This window comes from Rhodamnia argentea, chromosome 1 (assembly GCF_020921035.1).
Source record: "Rhodamnia argentea isolate NSW1041297 chromosome 1, ASM2092103v1, whole genome shotgun sequence".
Classification (NCBI taxonomy): domain Eukaryota; kingdom Viridiplantae; phylum Streptophyta; class Magnoliopsida; order Myrtales; family Myrtaceae; genus Rhodamnia; species Rhodamnia argentea.
This window is the reverse complement of record NC_063150.1, coordinates 21252498-21279354: the sequence shown is the minus strand read 5'-3', so window position 1 is coordinate 21279354 and position 26857 is coordinate 21252498. Positions and strand designations below refer to the sequence as shown.

Genomic DNA, 26857 nt, shown 5'->3' with positions numbered 1-26857 from the left:
CCTAAATTCCCTACCGACTAGCTAACTAATTCTAGGCGCAATTAGCGCCCTAACCAAGGATTAGGGTCAACTCACAAATTTAATAGCTCGGGCAGTCTCAACTCGAGCGACGGCGATACGAACTCGGCCCGGCCCAACGACGATCGGAGAATCTTGAAAATTCCTCGGCACGAACTTTGGGACCGGCGTCGAAAATCACTGTTCACTGCCGGAGTACTGTTCACACCTGTTACTGTTCACACCCGAAACACTGTTCGCGCGAGGTACTATTCTGTCGACACTGTTCACGCCCGGCCGGTGGCACTATTCATGCCGGTTACTGTTCATGACCGGTGAATCACTATTCACTAGGTAGTGTTCACAGATCACTGTTCACCCGTTACTGTTCACGTAGTACTGTTCACGCACTGTTCACCCGAACGGAAAATTCGTCTCCACGCTCTCGGGACTACGGCGAAGCTGCGATTTCGGCCGCGGAACACCCAGATTCAGTGGGTCTCGGGCAAGGATCAAAGGAGGCCGAGGTGAAGGGGCTCGGGTCGGCGTCGGGTTGAGATCTCGGGTGGGTGCGGCTCGGGAAGACCACGGCTCGGGGTGAGGTCGCGCGCCGCGGGGCTGGTCTCGGGCCGGAGTGGCGGCGACGCGAGGTCGAGGTGCGGTGGAGGTTGGCTCGGAAGAGAGACGAGGGTGACGAGGCGACGAGCTACGGCCTCGGGCGCCGGGGATGCGAGGTGACGGTGGCTCACGGATCGGGGTTGGGTTGGCAACGGCAGCGACGCAAGGCGGAGCTGCGGTGGTGGCTAGTGGGTGACGAAGTGGCGCGGCGATGGAGTTGGCCGGGCGAAGCAGCTGCAGCTTCGGTTCTTGGTGGGGGGCGTCGCACAAAAACCAGAGGAGGAAAGGAAGAAGAAGGAAGAAGAAGGAAGAAGAACGGGAGGAGGGGAGTGGTCTGGTCGCAAAAAGGAGAAGAAGAAGAATAAGAAGAAGAAGAAAGGAAGCACATGGGGGGGGCAAGTGGTAGACAAAGGAATAAAAAAAGAGGGGGAGAGAGAGAGAGAAAAAGAGAGAGTTGGTGGGGAGGGGGTGGGTGTCACAGAAGTGGTCCAAGATCCTTCATAGCAAATTCTTGTGAGAGTCGAGTAATCAAAGATTGTAATAAATGAGCAATATCACCAGTAACAATGATATTATCAACATACAGCAGAAGATATAGACGACCCCGAGAATAAGTATAGACAAATAACGAGGGATCGGCCTTGCTCGTCATGAAACCCAATGATAATAAAAAACTGCTGAAGCGAAGAAACCATGCACGTGGAGCTTGCTTCAAACCATAAATGTCTTTCCGGAGACGACACACGTGATTCGGATATTCGGTATTAGAGAAACCAGGAGGTTGGCGCATGTAAACTTCCTCACAAAGAATGCCGTGCAAGAAAGCATTCTTAACATCAAGTCGACATACGGCCCATCCCGATGAAATAGCAAGAGAGAGAACAACCCGAATTGTAGCTGGTTTAATGACAGGGCTAAAAATCTCTTCATAATCCAATCCTCGCTGTTGCTTAAATCCTTGTGCAACTAGACGAGCTTTGAAGCGTTCAATAGTTCCATCGGATTGTTCCTTAATTTTAAAAACCCATTTACAACCGACTAAGTTCTTAGAAGGGTCGGGTGCTACAAGATCCCATGTGTGATTAGTGACCAAGGCATTAAATTCATCTGCCATGGCTGCTTTCCAACGTGAGTCAAGAATGGCCTTAAAATAGCAAGTCGGTGTCTCTTCATGAAAAGAATTAGAGAGATTAAAAAAATTTCTGGGTTTAGATATTCCGGATTTAGCACAAGTTTGTATAGGATGAGTAGGAAGAGAAGATGCAGAAGTAGAGGAGCTAGCTAGAGACGTAGAAAGGATTTGTGAATCTGATGTAGGAGGAATCTGGTCGGAAGTAGAGTTAGGCTGGGACACAGAGAGTGGGTTAGAAAGGAGGGTTAGTGGAGGTGAAAAACAATTGGAACTAGATGGGGTAGGTTGAGAGGAGGAGAGAGATTTATTTAGAGGTTGGGCTAGAGAAGTTGAGAGAGTCGGAGGAGGAGCTTGATGCCCAAAGGAGGTAGAAGGAAGAATAGATTGATTGGAGGAAAAAATAAGTGAATGAATTGAATTGGAAGAAGTATTTACGGAACGAAGAGTTGAAGAACTTTGTGAAAAGGAAAAATTCTCCTTATCAAACCGAACATGACGACCGATAAAGACATGACCACTTGACCGATCAAGGCAACGATAGCCTTTGTGATTTGACGCATAACCAAGAAATACACATGGCATAGAATGAGGTGCAAGTTTATGGGAGACACGGGATGGAAGAAAAGGATAACAAGCACTACCAAAAATTCGAATGAATGAATAATCAAACTGGAACCCAAATAAACAATGAAAGGGGGAAATATTAGATAAGATAGGAGTGGGAAGCCGATTAATAGTGTAAACTGTAGTGAGAAGAGCATCGACCCAATATGAAGGAGGCATATGAGCATGGATTAATAAGGTTTGAGACATTTCGACTAAATGTCCGATTTTGCGTTCTGACAAACCATTTTGAGATGGGGTGTCTAGACAAGAAAAGCGTTGAATAATACCATTTTCACGTAAATATTTTTTGAATGAATTACTGTTATATTCACCTCCCCCATCAGTTTGTAGGAATTTAATCTTGCTATTGCACAAATTTTCGATAAAAGAACGGAAGCGATGAAAGTGATTAGGCACTTCAGATTTATTTTTCATCAGAAAAATCCAAGTGAACCGAGAGTAATCATCAACGAATAACACAAAATATTTAAAACCAGAATTAGATAAAATGGGACTCGCCCATACATCAGAATGAATGACAACTAAAGGAAAAGAAGCACGATGATTAACGGACTCAAAAGGCAACCGATGAGATTTGCCTACAAGACATGACTCACATGACACCGACCTAGAACTAGAATTGCAAATACGACTCAAAACTTGTTTATTTGGATGACCAAGACGAGCATGCCAGGAACCGAGTGAAGCAGAAGAAGACACAATAGGATGCAAGTGAGACGACACCAAGGAATTGAAAATCGGATAAATAACATGAGAAGAATCAGCTTGGAGGAAAACTTTCCCGGTTCGTTGGTCCTTCAAAGAAAAGGATGAACCATTAAAATCAATAGTACAAGAATTTTTACGGCAAAGTTGAGTGACCGAGATAAGATCACGAGCAAGATTAGGGACATGATAGATAGGTGATAATAGCAAAGATCGAGAATCAGTATGTAAAAAAGCTTTATCGACTTGCATAATAGGCAATAAACGACCATCACCAACTGAAACTTTTGTCTAATCATAAAAGGGTCTAGGATTTAGAATTTTACCAATGTCACTAGTCATGTGTGTCGACGCTCCACCGTCAATATACCACATTTGATTAGAGGTCTCACCAACCGAGAGAGCCGAGAAAGAATCCGATAGATCGGTTGTAGTGAAGGCTGTCGACACCTAATTTTGGCGATCCCATATTATTATTATTATAATTATTATTATTATTATTATTATTATTATTATTGTTGTTGTTGTTGTTGTTGTTGTTGTTGTTGTTGTTATCCGTTAAATAAGAATACGTCTAATTTATTTTTGTCTTATTGCAAAATAGAAAAAGTAAAAATATATATAACTAATTTAAAAAAAAAAGGAGAGAGAAAAGAAAAAGAAAAAAAAAGAAAAGAAAAAAAATCAGGGCGGGCCGGCTCGACTCAAGCCCGCTCGGGCGAAGCTCGGTCCGGTCTTCTCTCCTATCCCGTAGGCCCGTAAGATGTAGGCCTAGCTTTCATTTTTATTTCTTCCTACATAGGCCCAAACGTATGGCCCATTTTTCTCCTTTAAATTGCCCAAGGCCCATCTCTCATTTTTTTCTCCTCCCATGAAGACCAATCCCATCATCTGCACCCTCATCTCAACATCTCCTCTACCAACACTCACGTACAACATCACATCTTGCTGTCTCTGCACAGCTCACATGGTCCTTCCTTGTCCACATCACTCATTTTTTGCCCACACAATCTACACGGTCAACCGAAGGGCCACATCTCACGCTCATTTTGGTCCACAAAGTCGGACGTGGGCAGCAAGTTGGGGGGCTTCTTCGGTCGCTCAAAAAGAAAAAAGAAAGAAGAAGAAGGAGGGGAGAGCAGGCTCTGGTTGGTTCGTTCGGCTCCCGGAAGAAAGAGGTTCGACGACCAAATAAAAAAGGGGGGAGGAAATAGAGAGGATTTGGAGGTGGTTCGGAGGAAGCTCAGAAAGAGACAGAGCCCGGCGGTTGATTTCCGAGAACTCACTCGCGAACCCGCGACTTCGTCTTCGTACGAAAAGGTTGGTGTGCTCTCTCGGGTTTGGTTGCCCCATTTCGGTCCGGGAGCTCGCCGGGCCGAGAACTCTGATTTCTCGGACCGGCGAGCCTTGGGTTTCGGTGAGTTTCAGCCTAGGTAACGAGTTAGTTCACTTCCATCGTTGTTTACTATTTGTTGTCCGAAGTCGAACGGTTGTTTCGGTCTTGCCTTGCTCACATTTTCCATTGCGACCAGCCCACGTCCTCAACGAAATACCCTCGCTTTCGCCATAGACTTTCGCGTAGAATAGTACTCGCTTCACGCTTGCTAGCCCCTATATCATTTGTTAGTCTGCTGCACCTACTTTGTCATGCTCCGTGGACCGTCGTTTGGGACGATCGGCCGTCTAGGAAGGCCGGCCCGACGCCAACCAGATTTCTGCCCGTCGCAGCTGAATGCGAGGGCACTTCGGATGAGTAGACGCATTCGCGGACCTACCTCGGGTGCGGACGCCAAAAAAGAGAAGGAATGGTGAGGTGATCCGAACCAGGCGTCGGACGAGCAGATTTGACGAGCGAGTCTAGGTGACGCGAGAGCGAAGGCGGCGCGCAAGTGACCGGATGCAACGCGAGCGTGTATCGGTGGCGACGATGGCGTGGCCAGAGGTGACGCGAGCATAACTCAACTTCGTGGCCGCTCGACGATGGCGTGGTGGGGCGACGACGACGTCGCAGCGCGACGGTTGGACCCCGAAGTCGACGTCTCGGCAAAGGGTGATCAAACCCGACGGTTTCTCTCGAGACTCAACGGCGCCGAGATGAGTGGCTCCCAATAAGTCTAACGGATGCGTTCCGGCGGTGCGATGATCGAGTCCCGGCGGTGCGGCGGGTGAAGGCTGTTGGAGTCATTGGCGTGGCGTCGTCGTCGAGTTTGCGAGGAGAAGATGCCGCACGAAGGAGACGATGAACAGTAATAATGGGGGGGCTGATTCATGTTTTTGTTGGCTGTTTGTGGGGCGATCGGACGGGCCGAGAAAAAAGGAGAAGAGGAGTCAAGGTGAAGAAGTGAGATTGGGTTGGCGTGAAAAATAAAAGGGAAGGTGAAGTTTGTGGGCTGTTCGTAGTGGGCTGAGAAAAGAGAGAAGAAGAAGAGGAGATTGGGCTGAGCGGTTGGGCTGAAGGAATAAAGGAAAAGCTCCTGGACTTGGGCTGAATCGTGTGGGCTTTTCGAGCGGGCCAGCGTGAGAAAAAGAAAGGAAAAAAGGAAAAGTGGGCCTCGTTTGCTTTGTTGGAAGAAAGTGGGCGGTTTGGGCCTTTTAGAATTGGGCTAGAAGGAAACCTATACCCAATTTGGGCAAGAAAAAGAAAAGTGGGCCGGAGCCCGGTTTATGCAATCCGGGCCCGACCTGGTCCTCCATCTCGGACCGGATCCGAGAACCCGACCCGGGCCCGTTTCCCTTTAATTAAAAAAGTAAAATAAAAAATAATTAAAATTCAAAACAATTCAAAAATAATAATAATAATAATAAATATAAATAAAAAATTCAAAAAAAAATCAGAAAAATTTCAGAAAATTAGAAAAATGGTTTCTTTGACCTTTTTACCCCTAATGTGCATTTTAAGCCTGGAATTGGCGTTGATTGAAGACCGATGTCCAATCCGGTCTGATAAGCGTTGTAATTCGACTTTCGAGTCGAAATTGTTTATTTAAATATCACCATCATAGATTTGGTCTGCATGTGCTTATCCCGATCTTTATTTGGCATATTTACTTGATTGAGTGTTTACATACACAGTCTTTTGAAAAATTGCCTATTAATATCTTTCTTTATATTGTTAGGTTAAGGATGAATAGATAATTGCACGAAATGACAAAAAAATATTATGCATGATCATTTAGTACCGGTTAGATAACCGATAAGCTTAAAATGATATGCAGAATGTGTGGTCACTTTAGGGAATGTCAACCGGTTAGGTACCGAAAGGGCGCTAATTATCTAGTTAGCGTAAATAAGTCCCCGAACCTAGAAGCTCTGGTTGCGTAGGAATCGAGATAACCCTCCCGCGTCTCGACGGGTTTCTAGCCGACCCCAATAGGCTAGTGGCGACTCTTAATAGCATTTTAATTTGCTAATCGGTAAAAAGAAATCCAATGTCACGCGAGATAGGACTTGGGAGAGTCCATGCCATTGACCTATGGCAATACCTCTAAACCCCGCCGGACCCTCTCGGGAGAGGCCGAAGGCGAGGTCGCGACAAAGGCATGGTTAAATCTTTGCCAACATTGTAGAGCAGTGTGCCCGGCTCCATTACAGATCCGACAAGAAAGATTAGGCCTAGATCCAAGAATGCCTCCCCGGGTGAATGGGGGAACATAGGGCTTCGAACCGCCACGAGGCCGACTAGAGGAAGAGGAGGACCGATCAACATAAGGAACAGAGAATGACCGTAAATCAAATCGATCATTGGACGCTTTCCAAACCAGTTGATCACGCAAGAACTGTTCACCTTGTCCTCGACCAGATCTTTGGCCCCTAAAATTACGTCAACCACGATTCCCTCAAAACGGTGGATTTGATGAAGGGGCATGACCGATCAAAGCATGATGAATATCAGATGAGGATGAAGCGTTCGATTTTCGGAGAAATCGTTCTTCTTGTATGAGAAGACGTGACCGCAGATCCCCGAATGAAAGAATAGTAGAGCCATTGGTGATCATTGTGACAAAAGCATCATACTCTGATGGGAGCTCATTGAGGGCTTGAATTACCAAGTCCTTATCGGAGACGGAGCAATTGATTGCGGTGAGAGAATCTGCAATTGACTTGAGATGTCGAAGATAATCAGATATTGACCGATCGATTTTCTTAATGGCGTTCTGAAAATCAAGCTTTAATCCAATTTCTTTGGCCGCGCATCGATCAGTAAAACGTCGCCCTAGAGCAAGCCAAATCTCTCGAGATGTTCAAAGATCATGAACTTCACAGAAAATCTCAACCGTGAGGGTTGAGTTAATCAAACTATGAACGCATTGATCCGTCTTGAACCAAATCCAATAAGAGGGATTGGACACCACAGTACCATTCTGATCATTGATAAGCCTCTATAGACACGGAAAGGATCCATCCACATATCCCAGTAGATCGTTACAAATCAAAATCGGTTCAAACCGAGATTTCCACAAAAGATAATTGTCTGCATCAAGCTTGATGGAGACGAGATTAGTGATGTTGGTAAGAACAAGAGATGGTGAGGCTGATTGCACGGCCGTAATTTGAGTAGCAGGAGAGATCGGAGCAAGAGAGAAAGGAGAAGAAAAGGTGAAAGTGGACGGCATATTATTGAGAGGTGAAGGGAAATTGGGATTAACAGAAAGAGAAGATGATGGCAAAAAAGATGGTAGAGAAGAAGAAAAATTTCCAGATGTATTTAACATTGTTGAGGCAGAAATTGGAGCAAAAGAAGTGTTGATTTGGGGTAAAGATGTTGAAGAATGTGATGCGTTTTCCCGCTCCGATACCATGTTGATGTTTAGAGTTAGAGAGAAATAACGACAGAGTGTTTATGGTGGCTCAACCCAAACTAGGGTTGTATAATATGTATTTATATGAGTGAGTAATTACAATAAGGGTATAAATAAACACAATTACAGAAATACCCCAATATACATATAGTTACATGCTAATAATCTTTTCCAAGTTTCGCTATTATCCGTTTATCTAATAACCATGAAAACGTACGCATTAACGGGGTTTCTATTTACGTGACTATCCTAAGCCAAGTTGAATTCGTACTCTATGGTCACCGAGAATGAGTTTTTATATTTGGACCTCTACAGTAGGATAAGATAAATTTCTTTTTTCGGATGATAAGGGTATCCAAACTTTTGGCTCGACTATTTTCCTCGAAGAGAGGTGCTAGTGTGACGGTCCGACAATACTGTCGGTTATTTCTAACTACATGATTTTCCAATTAATGAGTGTTTTATGCAAAATACATAGAGATGGTGTGTGGATCTACGATTGTGATTATACTATCTCGGACAGTACTATCAAAAAAGCATTTCCCTTCCTTGAATGCATACGAAACGCTCCATTCCCGTGGCAAAAGAGGAAGGAAACCCAAGAATCGTCTATACTGTGTATATCCCAATAGAAACGCTGAAGTTAAATTTCACTGCACCGGAGTATTTACACCTGTTCTACTTCTGTCAACAAAAAAAGAAAGGGAAGGTGAAGAGATTACTTAACGATGAGCTGATCGCTTTTTGGATACCTTAATCTGATCCATTTTTACCTTTCAAGAATTTATGTAACATGTCGCCTGTGCTTGGACATAGTAAGAGTCCTGGTACTTTCTGCTGCTACCAACATGGGTCCCATTCTGAAACCAGTCGATACGATGAATCCAAGCATCTCAGCCAATGTCAGGAATCCCTAAGAACAAAGCTTGCGGCAGTAAAAAGGAATGCTTAACCAGTCAGAACACGCCTAGCAATATTCTCTTTCAAACAATTTTCGTGGATTGCACTCCAAATTAATAGCGTGATGACCACTTGAGAAGAAAGGCTACAACCTCATGAACAAGTAAGCTCGTTAACAAGAAGTTGCTTCGACCAAAAAAAAAAAAAAAAAAAAGAGGTTGCAAGTTATAATGATGGGCATCAATATTGGTGAAAAATCTATGTAAGCTAGTGTTCAAATACACTATTTAAGAGACAATGACAAAGTCTGACTTGAGGATTGAATCCGCAACGTGACGAGTTTGCATTAACAGGAGAACATAGCATGTCTCTATTTGAAGAAGCTTTTCTGTGCCTTTGAGATGCCATTTTTCACGAAGGGACATCCTTTTGGAAAATGCAATGTCTGCCTTCTCGGCCATAATCATTCGACCAAGAAAAAGAGGTGGTGGTGAATATGCTTTGCGTTTTTTGATCAAGAAACCCACACAAACAGCTCCCGATTCTCCATCAGCCAGGAAAGGAAACGAGTCGTATTCAACTCACCAAATATATAGAATCTTAGACAAAATTCATCTTCTTACAGGAAAAAAAGTGAGGAAATGTCATGATATGATGCTTATCTCACCGCTCCACCTTTCCATGACACAAAACTAGTAGGGGTGTGCACAAATTTCATCCCTAATGGAATTCTCTCTCACACGCACTGTTCAGAAGTCATAGCTTCAGAATACTGCAGATCCCGTTAACCTTTATGACGAACCGAATACAGAGACAGAAGCTGATGCCAAAGCCACCATGTTTTGCGTTGATTGCTAACGAACGAGATTATTTGGGTCGGGTTCAGCCCAACCCGGAGGCACGGAGAGCCAAGGTCTTGATTCGATAAATATATCACGAAAGTGCAATTAAGTTCTAAAACTTACGAGAAATGCAATCAAGTCCCCAAACAAGAACATGTTGCATAATGTTTCTTATTTTAGGGTTCCAGTTTTGGCATTGTTATACCGTTAATTAGTCACCGTGTAATTTAGTTATTAAGTTGTGAGCTCTTCCAAATATCAAGTGCATCAATCACGTTTCTGCATAGAAGTGAAAAAAAGAACCCTTTTGTAAGGAACGAAGGAAATAAATTTAGAGTTTCTCTTGTTAGGAAATCGATCAATTACTCATGGTTTTTAATTGATACATTTATACAATCAATTAACTCCCCGTATTTTCATCGTGCTTCATTTTACAAGATATAATGCTCCATTGATGAAGCAAATGTTTATGAGCTATTTACAAGGAAACTGTAAAAAAAAAGTCATAAACTTATTGCATTGATGTGTCTTAAACCTTTTATTAGTGTTAATTCAGTACTAAACATTTTGGATTGGTCCAATTCGGTCCTAAATTTTTGCATTTGTGCTTATTGAGTCAATCTAGCTAATTTTGACCAGAAATCGCTAACGTGAACATCGATTGTCTTATGTGGTCGATGTACGGGCGACGTTGATGTGGATATTTTTTTTAATATTATTGTAATAATTTTAAATATTTTTAATAAGTTTTTTGTTTTTTCTTCTTTTTCTTTTCTTGTATTTTTTTAATTGATGGCCGGCAAGGGTTGCTGGCACTCGCCGGCCACAGCAAAGGCCCGTGAGCCTCGTCTAGTGACCGGCAAGGGTCGTCGGCCCTTGTCGGCCCCCAATAAAAAGAAGCGAGTGAAAACAAAAAGAAGAACAAAAAGAACAAATATTCATAATATTTAAAGATAATTAAATAATATTAAAAAATATCAACGTCGCACCAGCCTATGCCACTTAGGACAACCGACGTCCACATCAGCCATTTTCGCCCAAATTTCATCGAATTGACTCAATTGGCACAAATACAAAAGGTTTATGACCGAATTGGCACTAATAAAAGATTTAGGAATGAACTAGCATCAACGCAAAGTTTAGATTGAATTACCACCGTAAAACGATGTAGGACTGAATTAACACCAATATAATAGGTTTAAATTTTTTTTGACACTTTTCTCGCTATTTACATGGGTTAATTAATCACCTTGGTTCATGTGAAGACTAGAATGCACGAGATTTAGACATGTGACGGAATCAGAAAAACATGTTCCATCCCTGTTCTTCTTGAAGGAATCGTCAACGTGTGCTTTCTGGCGATAAATGCTGTCATAATCGAGAAACAAGAAATTCTTATGTTGCCAACTCCGAGTGTTTGTCCGACATCCTCTTGGGGCAACTTTCACTTAAAAGAAAACTCATTTCTTTGACAACCTTCATGTCCCTCGTGTTTAGTTTCTTCTCTATATCAACAACGAAGGATAATACAAATATCACTACTATATAACCACGTGAAGTGAACTTCATCAAGACCCAGCTCGCTCAAAATCGATAATACCAAGTAACACTACTAACGGACACACAATGGTCACCAAGATGGGTCCCGAACATGACCGAGCAATCGAATTGAGAGCATTCGACGAGACGAAATCCGGGGTCAAAGGCCTCGTGGATGCCGGGATCGCCCAAGTCCCCCACATATTTGTTCGGCCGTCCGACAGCATGGCCTGCGGTGAGGATCACGCGGACATCCCAGTGATGGACCTAGGACATGCGAATGCAGGCCCCACCAGTCATGATGAGACGGCGCGGAATATCGGGAAAGCACTCGAAAAATGGGGTTTCTTCCGGGTGATCGACCATGGGTTCCGTGAGAGCCTCTTGGAGGAGGTGATAGAGGGGTCTCGCAGGTTCTTTGCTCTTGGGGATAAGAATGCATGTTAGCAAAAGCAATGAGAAGAAGAGATTGAAGGATTCCATTCAATTCCTGCAGCAGTATTATTAAAGAAAGGGATATGTTACTAGCTTATAGGAGAGGCAAATAAGGCATTTACTTCACAACTTATCCATTGACTTTTGAAGAGGTCTTTTTATTGAGAATCATTTTAACAGGGGTGGCAATCCTCCAAAACTCTTCGACAGATAGTCTATATTATGCTTTCTCAGAGAAATGCTATATTGCAATATGAATCTGACACACCGCCATCGTGCTTGAAAAAAAAGGTGGGAAGAAGTTGATATAAGATCAAACATACAACTCAACCTTATATCCAAAGTTCTATTTCAGACACACATAGACTGCGCCCGGTATAAACTCCTGAAGCAAAAAGGACCATTATAATTTACTACTGCTCCATGCATTAGAGCTTAAGAAGAGGCAAACGATTGTCAACAAGATGCAACAAAATCCACAAAAAAGCATTAATCTCAGCAAATTTAAGTTTGTCATTACATTAATTGAAGATCTTAAAGGTCCTTTTTTGGAGTTATCTTCAGCTACAGCAATGGTATACTACTTGTCAATCATACGAAAAAAAAAATGATCAACCGAAGTTAAATCAGCCAATGAACCACAAGAAAAAATGAAGAAAAAGCATGGGAAGAAACCATAATACCAATTCTCTATTTATACTCGACCACATATTCATGCATCCACTTACAATACAGAGATCATATGAAATGCATGAGCAGAAAAACCAATAGTAAAATCTTCGTGGATATAAGCAACTGAACATAATGAAAGCAAAACAAATAAGTACCGCGATTGTCAAATGTCTCTGGCACTACAAGAACGGCAGAATACATATTCCTTTCAGATTGAGGTATATGCAATTTCTCCACCAACATCCAGTCCCAGAGAGTATGCAAATCCTCATACCCCTGTGAAGAAAAATTATAGGGATGAGCAAGATCTTACCATATCATTCTTTTTCTACTTCACCATATCCATACAACTATCGTATCACGTAGCAAATGCATGCAATACTTTATATTACAGGTGTTTTGCTGGATGGTTAGAATTGATTCCTGATGAGGCTACAGATACCAACAAATCTAACTAAGCAATGTACTTAATGTGTACCTCCAAGGAGTGAAAGAGTGGAACTCAGTAATAATCAGACAGCAACTTCTTTCAACGAGTAATATTTAGGGTATCTCACCTGCTGCACAGGATAGTCTTGCGAAATGTTAAAATGACCTCTTCGGATAGGACGGCGGAAGCAGTAAGGCTCTGTGGGTGATATTTTCAGAGCTTCCTCACCACAAATGAACGGTCTGTATTTATGTTGACCTAAGTCCATATCCCCTCCCTCATGTTGGGCCAACGAAGTACTAGGCAACTCTTTATCCTCTGAGCTATCTGCAAAGCAGAGGTGCAAGTCATATACAAAAGCACAAACTAAAGACTTTCTGCAGATTCAATGTCAGCATGAAAAATAATCATACTGCATTACGCAACTCGTGTATGAAAAACAACCTTGACAATGCATATAGCTTCGCAACAATAAATGCAGGTGACACATAGTTGTGTGTGTGTGTGTGTGTGTGTGTGGGGGGGGGGGTTGGGGAGGAAGATTGCTTCCACTTTTCACTCTTTAGGTGTGTGTGTGTGTGTGTGGTGGGGGGGCGGGGGGGCCGCGGGGGGGTTGGAGGAGGGGGTGGGTTGGGGAGGAAGATTGCTTCCACTTTTCACTCTTTAGGTCATTTAGCAAGCTTCACTATTTACAAAATGCCAAGACCTTTGCTATTAGCTGAAAGCCAGCTCCGCATATCCTTGAATAAACAAGACAATAATGAAAGACAACCCACTACCTTATCAACTCCGTACATCCTTAGACAAACAAAGGCACCGATACAACCAACAGAACAATTTTAGTAGACTGACTACAGGCTAGGAGCATTGAAGCTGGATGCTTCTACTCAAAAACATTAGCAGCTACAGCTGCTTTTGTACAGGAGGCAGAACTATATAGTATGCTCACCGGAGAAATAATCAAAACAAGCATTTGCGTCAAAATTAGCTGCAGACACAATTGAAGGTTGACGGTCAGAAGTTCCAAACATTGACAGAGTGCACCATCCTGCTAGCTATCTACATTTTGGATGACAGCTTCCTCAACGTATGTTACTTAACACCCCCGATACTCCAACTTAGAGACAAAACAATCATATGGAATTTTTAGTTTATATCTACCTCACAGTTTCTCTACTTAGTTCCAAAATGACATAGAGGGGATCACTTTTTCGGGGTAGAGTCTCGTTATCCTAGGCATCTAGTATATTGGAGACATGCTCCAGCCCAGATAAAAGCTAAAAATCTTACATTGTTACGACAATTCAATCAACAGAAGCCTATACTACATCAAATCTTAGACAAGGGAATATAAGGACTACATGCCATTTTTCTTTGCACAGACAAAGCCATCCATGATCTGACAGCACAGTTTCTGATTCTATGACATATCAATAAGTAGAAGCAGATAACATAAGTAAGAAGAGAAAGGTAAAAGGTCTGAGCCATAGTGAAGCCAATTAACTCAGAAAAACCATTAGCCAATGAATAGAAAAAAATAGTTATTATATAGACCTGTTACCAGAGTCGAACTTTGCCTCTCATACACATCCGTCCAAGAAAACACTGAATCTTTCCTACCATTCTGTGGATTATAAGCGTCAACACGTCCCATCTGTATAACAGGTAAATCAGTTTTTCTTTCACTTTGCCTGACACAATCACAAATGAACTCCAATAACAAATATCATGAAGAAATTAGAAACTGAAGAATGCAAAACAATACACAAAAAAGGCAGCAAAGGACAATCATATACACGTCCTTACATGGTCACATAGACATCCTAGTTTGGGCAGACTTCCGTTTTTTCTGGGCGGCCCTGGGTGATTTAATTTTATTTATTTATCAGGGAGCAGGAACTGAGCTCTGACAGTACTTAAATTCGGGAATATACTAGATCCAAGGATGCAATGACTCTGCAGTCTCCTCTTGGATGACAATGCAGTATAGATTCACACAGAACAAGAGGAGAAATTTTTAAGTTGTCAAGATAAAGGCATAAAAAATCTTTCAAGTCCTTCACTAACCATCAAAGAGAGGACAATGTGCTCGTAAAGACCAAAACAGTTCATTATCTTGAATACCTCATGAAGAAAACAGAGAACAAGTTGAGAGAATTGCCTTAAAATACTGAACCTTCGAGTGGCCAACTCAAATGAGAGAACAAAAAGATAATTGGATCATGAAAACAGTGAAGTTCAACCAAGAACGGAATCTTTGAAGATTAAGTTGGGACTTAATCTGCCATATCATTTTGAAGATTAAGCAGAAGCGATCGAGCAGCTCAACCAAGAGCGGAATCTCCATACCTTGCGCTGGAAAGAGCTGCTGTTCGTGACCTCCTCATCCAAGAACGGAATTTTCAACAATGATGCTATCTGGGGTACACTAATCCACATGTTAATTCTGAAAAAAATTCAAAAACATTCGAGGCATTTCACACGTCACAACTAAAAACAAACAACAGAAGTCAACTCACAATATCATAAGCCTTCTCTCGCTCCATGTGTTGTGCCGTCGTAACTTGAGAATTGAGCATCTAAAAACTCCAAAGCAACAACAACCCATCAATTCCGCAGTGCCAAAACCAGACAGGCACGAAAAACCAAACGGTAAAAAAGGAAATCATGAAACGTGGTCGGACCTGATCTTGCACGTTTCGCTTGGGCACCTGGCTGGTGCACCGGGCGATGCAATGAGGGGAGGTGAAAGGCGCGTCCTGCTGAGCGAGGCCCACTCTGATGTTCGCAGAACCTGGAAAGCAAGGATTTCCTTTTGAACTATATAAAATTTCCATTCCCTTGTCTCTCTTTACACTTGCTTCAATTAAGGCGATAGACATTTCCAACAATCAGTTTTCTGGTGAGCTGAGTGATTCTCTAAATGTCACTTGCTGTCAACTAAACGCGCTCGATTTGAACAGCAACAATTTAAAGGAACCCATACCAGTGTTTATTTTTGAACTTCAAGGACTTTAACTAACTCTCACTTTCTTCTAATAATTTCAGTGGCTCATTGCACATTGATGTGCTTCAGCCGTTCAAGAACCTCACTTATCTCGATATTTCCCACAATTGTTTGTCAATTGATGCTACTGCATCCACTTCTGCTTTGTTCGGTTCCTGAATTTTCTTCTCTCTCTCAAAGAATCATTTCCATGGCCCTGTGCCAGGATCTAGGTAGCACCGACACGCCTAGAAGGCCGTCGCGTCGGTGTCGGACACGTGTGGGAGACCGACACCCGTCCGACACGCTCCGAGATCCGTCCGACACGCGGTCAACGCGTATCGGACATCCGACACCTGGTCAACACAGGCGACTCGCCGGCGACACGCGCGTCGTTGAGGAAGGAGAGCAGGCAAAGAACGGAACTGGAGGACAGAGATCGGCGGAAGAGGGGGAGTCGACTTCGAGGATCAAGAGACAACCAGAAAAGTGAATCGGCGAGAAATAGAAGCAGCCACCATCCGTTAAGGTCGAGCGAGCCGCTTACTACTCGATTCGGCTGAAGAGAGGGGAGGGAGTACCAGGGTTGATGACGACGAGATTGGAGCCTCTCTCCGAGATAAGCTGCGAAGGAATCGCCGTCTTCAAATAATCCTGGATAAAAGAAATGCGAGAGGTTCAGTGAAGAAGCTCAACGACTGGAGCAGTCATCAGAAGAGAGAGAGAGAGAGAGAGAGAGAGAGAGAGGGAGGGAGATCACCATGGCGAAGCGAAGCGAGGTCGAAGAGCTTTCTCGTCATTCTCTCTCGCTCTCTCTCAACTCAGAGAACTGAACTGACAGACAGAACATGATGCCCCCAGCGACGACGTTTTGATTATTTGGGTCGGTCCGCCCAACCCAGAGCAGAGGAGAGAGAGCCGAAGTCGTTGATCAAAGGAAAAATTTCAAAAAAGAGCTTGAGTCTCATTTTCACAAATAAAAATTTAAAATAGACATCATTTTAAATATGGCCTAAAGTATTATGTTTATTTCAAAGAAAGAAGGACCAACAATAGCATTTTCATCATTTCCTTTTCTGATTCTTTTTTTTTCCTCATTTCTATTTTTTTCTCCTTTGTTTGAGGTTGGCGACCATGGCCTAGCCCTCGCCGGCCGCGGCGAGGCGTCCCTTGTGGCCGTTAAGGGCGGCCTCGCCTGCGGGCAAGGCAAGGCCAAGAGAGGCAATGTCAACAATTTTGTCGTTGAGTTCTCTGTGAAAACGCTCGACATTCCTAAGGGACCACATTTAGTCGAGAACGCTAGAAGGAAATCGGTAAGCACCACCGCTGGCAATGAGGACGACGAGCCTCAAGTCTCACACCGGGTAGTCGCAACGAGCCCGGGAGGTTGCCAAACCTCAACCATGGCAATGTTGGGGTCGTGTGACCTCCGTGAGCCTCGCGGCGAATAGCTCTAGAGCGGGGATGAGATCATCACCAAGTGGTCGATCGGGGAACTAGAAGAGGTGTTGAAATTTTCCTTTTTCGATGGTAGAAATTTTCCCTTTGCTTGTAAGAATTTTACAAGAGTCCTCTAAGTTGTCTCTGTGAAAGAGAAGATAAACAAGCATTGCCCGGGAAAGGTAAAAAGGTGAGGGTCTCGGGGAAACAAAGGAAAAAAATTAGAAATGAGAAGGAAAAAAACGAAAAAAAAAAAAAAAATCAAGCTTTTCTTTGAAACAAAAAGGGCACTTCACGCCCTTATTTGAAATAAGGTCCACTTCAGGCATTTGTTTGAGAAAATGAGAGCATTTTAGACCCTTATTTGAAATTTTCCTTAGATCCAATTTTGTGATTTTACTCCAGTTATTTCACCAAAAATAAACAAGTTGAAAAAAAATTAAAATTAATAATCATTTGTATAGCTGTGGCTAAATATGTTTTAAATGATGAACCTTTTTATTAATTAATATTTGTAAGCGAGACAAGTGGTCATTTTCAGAATATATGTTTGAAATTTTTTAAATAAACGAACATTTATTTGTTTTTTCTTCATAAGATCATAACACAAGGAATTGAAATCATTTATTCGTGAACATGCATAGATTACACACGTCAACGTGTACTTGTTAAGGTTCCATTCACGCATTCCATGGCACACGCAACTTGGGCGGCACATGGGATTGGTATAGTGAAAGCAAAACCATATGTTAATGATATTACCACAGAAGAAAATAAAATGAATTAACTAATGAATCTCCAAGTAGGTTCAAATATGTCAGTGTACATATTATTATGATTTGATAGGTTTTTTTTTGTCAACCACATAACATAGAAGTATCGCGACATTGCAATTATTTTAATTTAATGTTGTGGTTGGATTTTACGAAGAGTATGTACTTATTTTGATGTCAAAATATCCAATATAGGGCTGCTCAAGAGAGTATGCAAACCTAAGTACTAATCGGATTATTTCGGTTTTACTACTTTTCTCAAGGTAGTTACTCGTGGTTTCAATAAATATCTTTTAGGCAAATAATTAATTTCTTTATATTTTAAATCACGCTTCGTTATATTAAATACAATGTACGAAACTCGAGTTGTTCGCCTACTTTTCGATTGAATCGGCCGGAATAGGAGTTGGAACACTCTGAGAAATGAAAGTGCCCGGTTCTTTGTTCAATCGGCTAAAGTAAGCTAAATGTGTGAGAATTTCTCGTAGAAGTTTCATTGCACATGTCATAGCATATAAGCTTGCATCGAGTCTCAATCAATGAGACGAATCAATAAGATGATCCTCAACTATTGATCATTTTCCCCAATGGAAACCTCAAAGGTGCAAATTCTCCTTTTTTGGGTAAAAAAAAAAGGGCTCTTCGTCGACAGTTGACTTTAGCTGCCCCCCCGGCGGCAAGAGGCGGATAGAGACAACACCTCTAATGGCATGAACCATATCGCTTCAAGCAATTCTTAGACGGTTGTAAAAATTGCAACTCACCCACTCTCCTTTCCTCATTCCGTTCTCCTTTCATTTATCGAAAAACCCTTCTCCAGTCATTCCAAAATAGGAAAGATATAATTAATTAATGAAAGAATCAACTCTTATTTCAAATCAATTTCTAAAAATTCACATTTTCGGTTCACGCGGGAGACAGAGACAACGTGGCGGAGGTGGCATATTTGAGATTGGGAGGCTATCGGTGAGGACTGTTGGTAGCACGAAAGAGAGGGAGTGGCTCCTGAAGGTGATGTAGTGGAGGCATTTGGATCTAAGCTTGGGACGCCATCGGCAAGGGCTCTTAGGGAGCGACAAAGAGGGAGTGGCTCTTTTCGGCGACAACTAGGGTGTCGATGGTTCAGTTCATTTTAATTTTATATGCTTGAACCGAATCAAAACTCGTCTCGAACCAAGCTGAATTAAAAAAACTCAATTTGGTTTGGTTCAATTTTCAGTTTGATTTTCTGATTTTTATTTTTATTTTTTTATTTTCTTTTGTTTGAGATCTCTAGTGCTTTGTTGTGTGTACGTTGATTCGATTTCTCCAAAGAATGTTAATGATGGTTGAGATGAAAGCGAGCCTTTCCTTTATCGGCCACCAGGAGCCCAACCTCGGTGCTTCGTTTTGTCATTGCCACAGATTTCGCCGGCATCGCATCTCTCCGACTTGGCCGTCTCCTTCATCTGGTGCCTCACTTCCACATCTACTCCCAAGGGACTAGATTTGGTCAGAACTCATCCATGGCTGAAACCGATCTCTTCTTCCACCATTCAACATAATATCCACGGATTGAAAGTAGGGAGTTCTGTTTTGTCACGAGATGCGACCAAAACAGAAAGGATTGGGTAGAAGATGAGAGAGACGCAGAGATGAAAAGGGGGGAGAGAGAAGCCGTCCACTGATCTCATCTAGCGAGAGGGAGCACAAAGATGAAAAGAGGGAGAGAGAAAAAGAGGAAGAGAGAGAAGAAGGGGAGCCATCCACGACTCCGATGAGAAGTGAACAAGAAGAGTGAGAGAGGAGAGTGAGCATGTGCGAAAGGAAGAGAAAGAGAAATTAAAATCCGTTATCCGAACCGAACCGACTCGTTAAATTATCCAAATTCTTTGATTATTAACTGAACTGAAAATCGAAATGAACCGAGGATGCGTTTGTTTCGCATTTCGAAAATATTTTCGCCATCGATAATATTCCGTATTCTGTGCCCGACTATTTTTGTAGACAATGATAAAATTTTCTATTTGTTTATTTTTGTAAGAGATATAAGTGATTACTTTTTGGAGAATATTTTTCAAATCACTCATTTTTCATGAAACAAATGCACCCTCAAAATGCACGAACTTCCGGTTCGGTTCAATTCAGGTTTCGGTTCGGTTCTAATACTCCTCGTGACGACGGAGGCGGAGGCGGCTCGAGATGCGACCGGTGAGGCTCTTGGGAACGAGAGAGGGAAAGTAACTTGCAAAAAAAAAAGAGAGTGGCTTCGTTCTTTTTCTTAAAGACGTACAAAAGAGAGGAGAGAGAGTGCCGTATAATTGGAGAGAGAAAGAGAGCAATGGTCATAGAGCCATGCTTGATCGTGGAGAGGCCGGCATGTACAATATTTCCTCGGCAGAGCGAGATCGGAAAGCTTCTTCTCGTCTAATCAATGGGCAAACACAGGCTTAAGTACACTATAAGTGCCAAAACTTGTGTATGAGGCTCACTTTAGTGTCAAAAACTTTCAAAACGATCACTTAAGTGCCAAATTTTTTAAAAAACGATCACTCCAAGACCAAAACTTTCAAAACGATCACTTAAGTGCTAATTTTTTTGAAAAACGATCATTTAAGTGCCCATTTTTTAAAAAACAATCACTTCAGTGTCAACTCCACCGAGCCACGTCACCTTAAATATTAATAAAAAAATAGCATGTGTCGGATTTCCAAGAAGCCACATCACCTCAAATTGAAATTGGCACTGAAATGATCATTTTTAAAAGAAGTTGGCACTTAAGTGATCGTTTTTAAAAAAAAATTGGCACTCAAGTGATGTTTTTAAAGTTTTGGCACTAAAGTGAGCGCCGTACACAAGTTAAACACTTCTAGTGTACTTTAGCCGGCAAACACATATCGACATACGGTGTCGGCCTGTCAGGAAAAATTAATCACCAATTATCGCGATAGCCAATCAAATATCCTCCGTCTCAACAGCGATAGAATTACATTCACCAAAGGAGAAAAAGAAAAGCACCATCAAACCCCGCAGAATTTATTTATGCTTTCCGCATACATCATTAACAAAGATACAAGCTATTCACGGGGGATTCTCAATGACGGTGGACTCGACACTTGAAATTTGAAGGGGGTCGCATATTTTCCTACCCCAACAACGATGTTCCTCCTCCAACATGCGATGATGGAAAGTTGTCCCTTCATCTCTCACTTGGTTCGCAGCAACAAGTGTTCTTGCCCCAATCACTGGACGACAAGTCAAGCCTAAAGCTAGAACAAACATGAAGATCATGCCCACCCACTTTCCGCCGGGTTTCTCCATCTTGCTTGTTTTTCTATGAGCTCTTTCTCTCGGGTACAGTCTATTTGTATGCATCAGATTTTCTATGCCAGGTAGTAATTTTATATTGTTACTCAAGACTGCTGAACTCAAACGAGAAAGGAATCAAAATTTGAAGAAAATGAAAGCGTAGCAACAAAGCATTAAATGGGACCCCATAACTTGGGTATGCAATTAAGCTCCTTGCCACGGTCCAGAAAAAGATAAAAAAAAAATAAGCTACTTGCCAAATAAGACATTAATGATATTTACTTGATTCTCGGGAAAAGTACACTAGAAGTGCCATAACTTTTGTACGACATTCACTTAAGTGCCATAACTTTCAAAATGTTCACTTAAGTGCCATAACTTTTAAAAATTGTTCACTTGAGTGCCATGTTGACATGGCGATCGGAAAAGCTGACATTGCTGTTGACACTCGATTTTTAATCAATTTTCTTTTAGTTTTATTTTCTAAAATTTCTCAAAAATTCACAAAAACTCAAAAAATTAAAAAATCAACATTGGAAGCCTTGGCCAAGCATAAGGAACCAATTTTGAACAAAAAATAAATTTTCATATTTTTCACATTTTTTAATATTTTCGAAAAATAGAAAAATATTATAAAATTCATAAAAAAATACTTCTCGAGGTCACAAAAATATAGAAAAATGTTCAATATTTTTATTTAAATTCCCTTTTCATATTGACCTCATGAAAAATTGAAAATCGAGTTCAATTTGAGGTGTTTCTTCACAACGCCGAAGATTGAATTTGCTTAAAAATACCAATTGAGTCTTTTTATTTGCAATTTTTGCACATTTGTTGTCTAGACATTCAATTGCAATCCCTTTGAACTTCAATTTGATCAATTGCACCCTCAATTGCGCGAATTGCACGGATTGCATGAAGTCCCCAAAATATTTGCAATTTAGTCCCTCAATTTGCCAATTTTTGAAATTACTTTTAATTGGGGGACTTGCTCTGCAAATTTGGACTACCCCTAGGGTTTTAACACATTCTGAATTGATTGGCATAGGTCTCGTGGTCCAATTTGATCAATTAGACGTCCAATTGAAGTTTTCCCCGAATTGGGAATTTCGGAAAATTTGGGGCTTTTGCATAAATTGATGGGAAATTTTGGGCAAAACCACTTTTTTAGATAATATCCAGGGCCCTAAATCCAATTTTGAGGTTTAATTGAAAAAATTCCCACTCAATTTCAATTAATTTTGAAAATTCTATGAATTTTATTATGCGAACCGGTTCGGACCGGTCTCACCGCCGGTCGGACCGGCCGAACCGGTCCAAACAAGATTTCTTCTTCCTCGCGCGAACACTTCACCCTGTAGATCCAAAGGTCGAGTTTCAATGACCAAATTGAGGGCCTTCCAATTGATGCAATCGACGTAGGGCTTTTGTTGTACAGGTCGAGAAGAGTTGATTGCTACCGGCGACATGATCGATGGTCGCTGGAGGAGCTCCGGCGGGCCGTTCAAAGCTTCAACGGCGCAAAAGTCAACATTTCGCAGAAACGCACAAATTCAAGCATAATTTGCTACTAACGGAGAACCAAAGGGAGTGCATTCTCGTGCCCGTCGCCGTCCAACCTCGGGTGACCAAAATCGCGTGAGCCGCACGTGTGAATCATCACCGACTCAAGCTCACCTGTGCGCGTGCCAATTCAAAAACCGAGTATAAAAGCCGGGAAGCTTTGCGAATCAAGGAGAGGCTCATTCGTGCTCGCAAAGTCCAACAGAATAGAGAGAGAGAGTGAGTTAGATAGAGAGAGAAGTTCTCGTCGACCTCCATTGACAAGAATTCGGACGAACACCGTGAGGTCTTCGCCCAATCGATCCAGAGCAAATCAGAGCCCGCGATCAAGTTCAGAAGTTCACCGGAGCCGAGGAGAAGCGATCGCAACTGCTAGATCGGCTCGACATCTTCAAAATCGGTGAGTTGATCTCCAAAGCTTCATTCCGCACATCCATGGCATCACGAGTTCATGAACATGATTAGTGCAATTGGTGTGTGCGTTTTGGTCTCTGAATGATGTCGACCGCTTCTGCATATCCATTTTGCTTCGATTTTGCATAAATACTTCCAATCGAGTCCGCGAAATCCAACCTCCATTGCTATTTGCTGTCGAAGCTCGTCTAGACAAATCTAGACCAAACCAGGTCAATCGACCCGGCGGGTAAGGTTTCTTAACCTGATTTGAGTGTTTCCTATTGTTTAATTAGCCTATCATGCTCTGAATCTGAATATTTGAACTCCGAGTTGAGGTTACGTACGTAGTTCATTTCTCGCGATCCGTTCGGTGAAATCGCCTAATTTTTGGATATGTTGTAGAGGAGGTCGAGTCGAGTCGATTGGCGGTAGTCTTGCGCCGATCCGGCGAGATCTCACCGTTGAATCTCGCCGGAAGGATTCTGGCCGTCCGTTTAGGCGTCGTCGTGAGGTTGAAGAAGATGCCGATGTGGCGATCAACAGGTCAAAAGAGCTTACGTGTCGTGTTTCTATTCGCCCGGCTTGGATCCGAGTCGGCTCGGCCGTTGGCGCGAGCGAGCCGACTCGGTCTCGATCCGACAGTCGGCATAATTCGGCATATTTGATTTAGGGCCGTCGGATTAGTATTTTTTATATTTTTGGATATTAGATATATTAAAAAGGAAATAAAAAATCAAATACTGCGTCGTTTTTAGTTAGTGGTGCGCGATGTCGTTTAGGGTATATAGAGCAAAAGCGACGTCGTTTTAGGCTTTAGAATGGACGAACGGTCTAGATTGGTTCTTAGTTTTAATCGCGGCCGTTCGTCCTTTAATTCATACGGTGCCGTTTAAGCATAGGTGAGATGAACGACTCAGATTAAATCTAGGTTAGATCGTGACCGTCCAAGGTTTTAAATAATGCGGCGCCGTTTTGTGTAAAAGACCGGAAGCGGCATCGTTTTGTGGTTTAGGAGTTTCAATGGCCCGGATCGGTTCTAACTTGAATCGCGGCCGTTCATTAGGTGTTTAATGCGACGTCGTTTTTGCGGGCGGAGCAGATGCGGCGTCGTTTTGGGTTTAATGAGCACGAACGGCTGAGATTAATTCCGAAGTTGATCTCGGCCGTCCATCCATTTTCTTTATATTCAGAATATTAGAAATTAATTTTAGAAAATCAAAAATAAATAGAAAATATATACGGTGTTGTTTTTTAGTGTGTCGCGAACACTCGCGGGCGGTCGGACCGGGTTGACCGACCGTTGACCGGTTTGACCCGGTCCAGAATATTAATAAAAAAAATAATAAATAAATAAAAATTTCCAAAAATTCCAAAAAATTGCAAAAGTACTTAGAAAATTCACAAAAATTCCCAGATTTTTCCAAAAAATTCTAAAAATTCCTAGATCGATTCAGGACTCATAAAGTCTGGATCGAAAATTTTTTAGACTTCGAGGGTCGATCCGTGTCGATCCGGAAAATTTCTAAATTTTTAGAAAATAAATAAAAAATTCAAAAAATAGAAAAAATTAGAAAAATTCTGAAAAATCACAAAAAATAGGAAATGGCCACATTCAATTGGCCAAACCGAAATTTTGTGATTTTCGGGTCCCGAACCCCCAAAAATGACCATTTTACCCTTCCGGGCCTTCCGCCCCAAATTTTCGCCGAACCATCCCGGAACTCAAATTTGACATTTCTATGGGCCAAGAGGGCCATTTTAGACATATCGAGCCTTGATTGATTGATTTGATTGATTGCGGTTATGTTGATTGCGCTTTTAATTTTCTAATTGTGATTGATAGGAATAGTAAAATTCCCATTTGCATGTATACCTAGAACCGTTAGGGCCTACCTCACCCGAAATTGAATTTGCATGAACTCTTAGGTTAGAAAATCACTCGACATCGATAACCGAAAGGGCGTCGATGAAAATCTCGGCGTAACCAAGTCCCCGGACCCAAAAATCTCCGGTTTTCGCGGAACCGAACGGTTTCTCCCGACCGCTCGATAGGGTTTTCCGATCGTACCTTCCAATAAATCCATCGGTGGCGACTCCAATTGCATGTACACATCGCACATGCCACCCGACCACACTAAGGTCGATTTCGATAACAATTTTTCTCCGACATCGCGATTCGAGTAATGGGTCTTGGGAGAGACCCGCGATCCTAAAGGTCCGCTTCCAACCGGATCCAAAGGGTCGGCTCGTTAACCCTCTCACAACCAGGACTTTAAACCAAAATCCCGGAGGGTCGCGATAGCGGCAACTAGAAAAGTTACTGTAGACACCGAAAAAGTTACCGTAGCACGTTGAAAAAGCTACCGTAGACGCCGAAAAGATGACGTGGCACGCCGGAAAGTTGACGTGGCATGCCGGAAAAGTTATTGTAGCACTCAAATGAACGATTTTGCTCCGACGTAGCACTCAAGTGAACGATTTTTGAAAGTTATGGCACTTAAGTGAACGTTTTGAAAGTTCTGGCACTCAAGTGAACGCCGTACACAAGTTATGACACTTCTAGTGTACTTTTCCCCTTGATTCTCCATATTTATCGGGATTATGCATATCTCTAATTGATTACGGTTGCTATTATTATCTTAATAGCATCCCATAAAACCTATAAATAGGTTCATGCACTATTTATTAGTATAACGAAATAGACACAACAATCAATATTTCTCTTTTCGGTATCTTGTTATTCTCAACTTAAGAAATTGTCAACCAGTTATGTATAAAACATCAATGATAGGGATGAACAAACTGGATCGGATCGGACCAGTTGGGCCGGGTTGGTTCGGTCCTTGAGGGGGCGATTCGGTCTCCGGTTTCATGGTGGATGAGACTGGATCGGATCGCCCCGAGTATATATAATACATATACAATTAGAAAAAAAAAAGTAGAAATTTTTGAAAGACTAGTTAACCTAATTTTTCCATCTTCTTTTCGACACTAGCTCCTCTCCTCTCGTTTGACGCTCGTGTCTCACTTTTACGAAGCGGCTCTGCTCGATGATCGCTCCTTTCGCCTTCGCCTCCCCACTCTCTCCTTTCGTGATACTGCCTCTTGCTTGCTTGCTTCATGCCTTCTCTTGCCTTTTGTCAATATGCAGTCTCTAATCGTGCTTTATCTTGACTCAATCTGTATTTTGTCTTGACTATAATATGCAAACCCGTTATTTTGTTCATGGTTGGATTCAATGAAGTACAATTGTAATTCCACTTTGAGCTTGATTCTTTCTAACTCAAGGAAAATGATGCAAGAACATAATCCTGTTTCAGTTGTCTTAAGTGTTTTTCTTCATAATTTAGCTCTTTTCTCATTATTTTAGGATTATAAAAACTCATTTATATGTTTTATTAGATTGGATGGTTGAGATTTGAAGTTATTAGTATAGATCCAAGGTTAGATTTCTATAAGCACCTGGAGTTAGCGGTCCCACTGGGACCGAACTGCTGATCCCTGTCCGGTCCAATTCCCAAATTTGGGGACGGGGACTACCGGTCCGATTTACGGTTCAATGCTGGGACCGGACTGGCCCCGATCATGCACACTCCTAATTAATGATATTGTAGTTCCATAAATATTATCGATCTTGTGGAAGGACCCAAAAAGTAAATAAACCTTATTAAGAAATCCTTGAACAATATAAGATGATCGAAATATCTCTCTATGA

General features: G+C 42.1%; 1 protein-coding gene and 1 pseudogene across 1 annotated transcript in view; both read right to left on the bottom strand.

Moving 5' to 3' along the window:
* Positions 1-16514, bottom strand: part of LOC125316571 — a 110954-nt pseudogene extending 94440 nt beyond the window's left edge.
* The window catches only part of LOC125314641 (putative disease resistance protein RGA4), a 233081-nt gene that overhangs the window by 177225 nt on the left and 28999 nt on the right, over positions 1-26857 (bottom strand). The gene's annotated exons all lie outside the window — the stretch shown is intronic.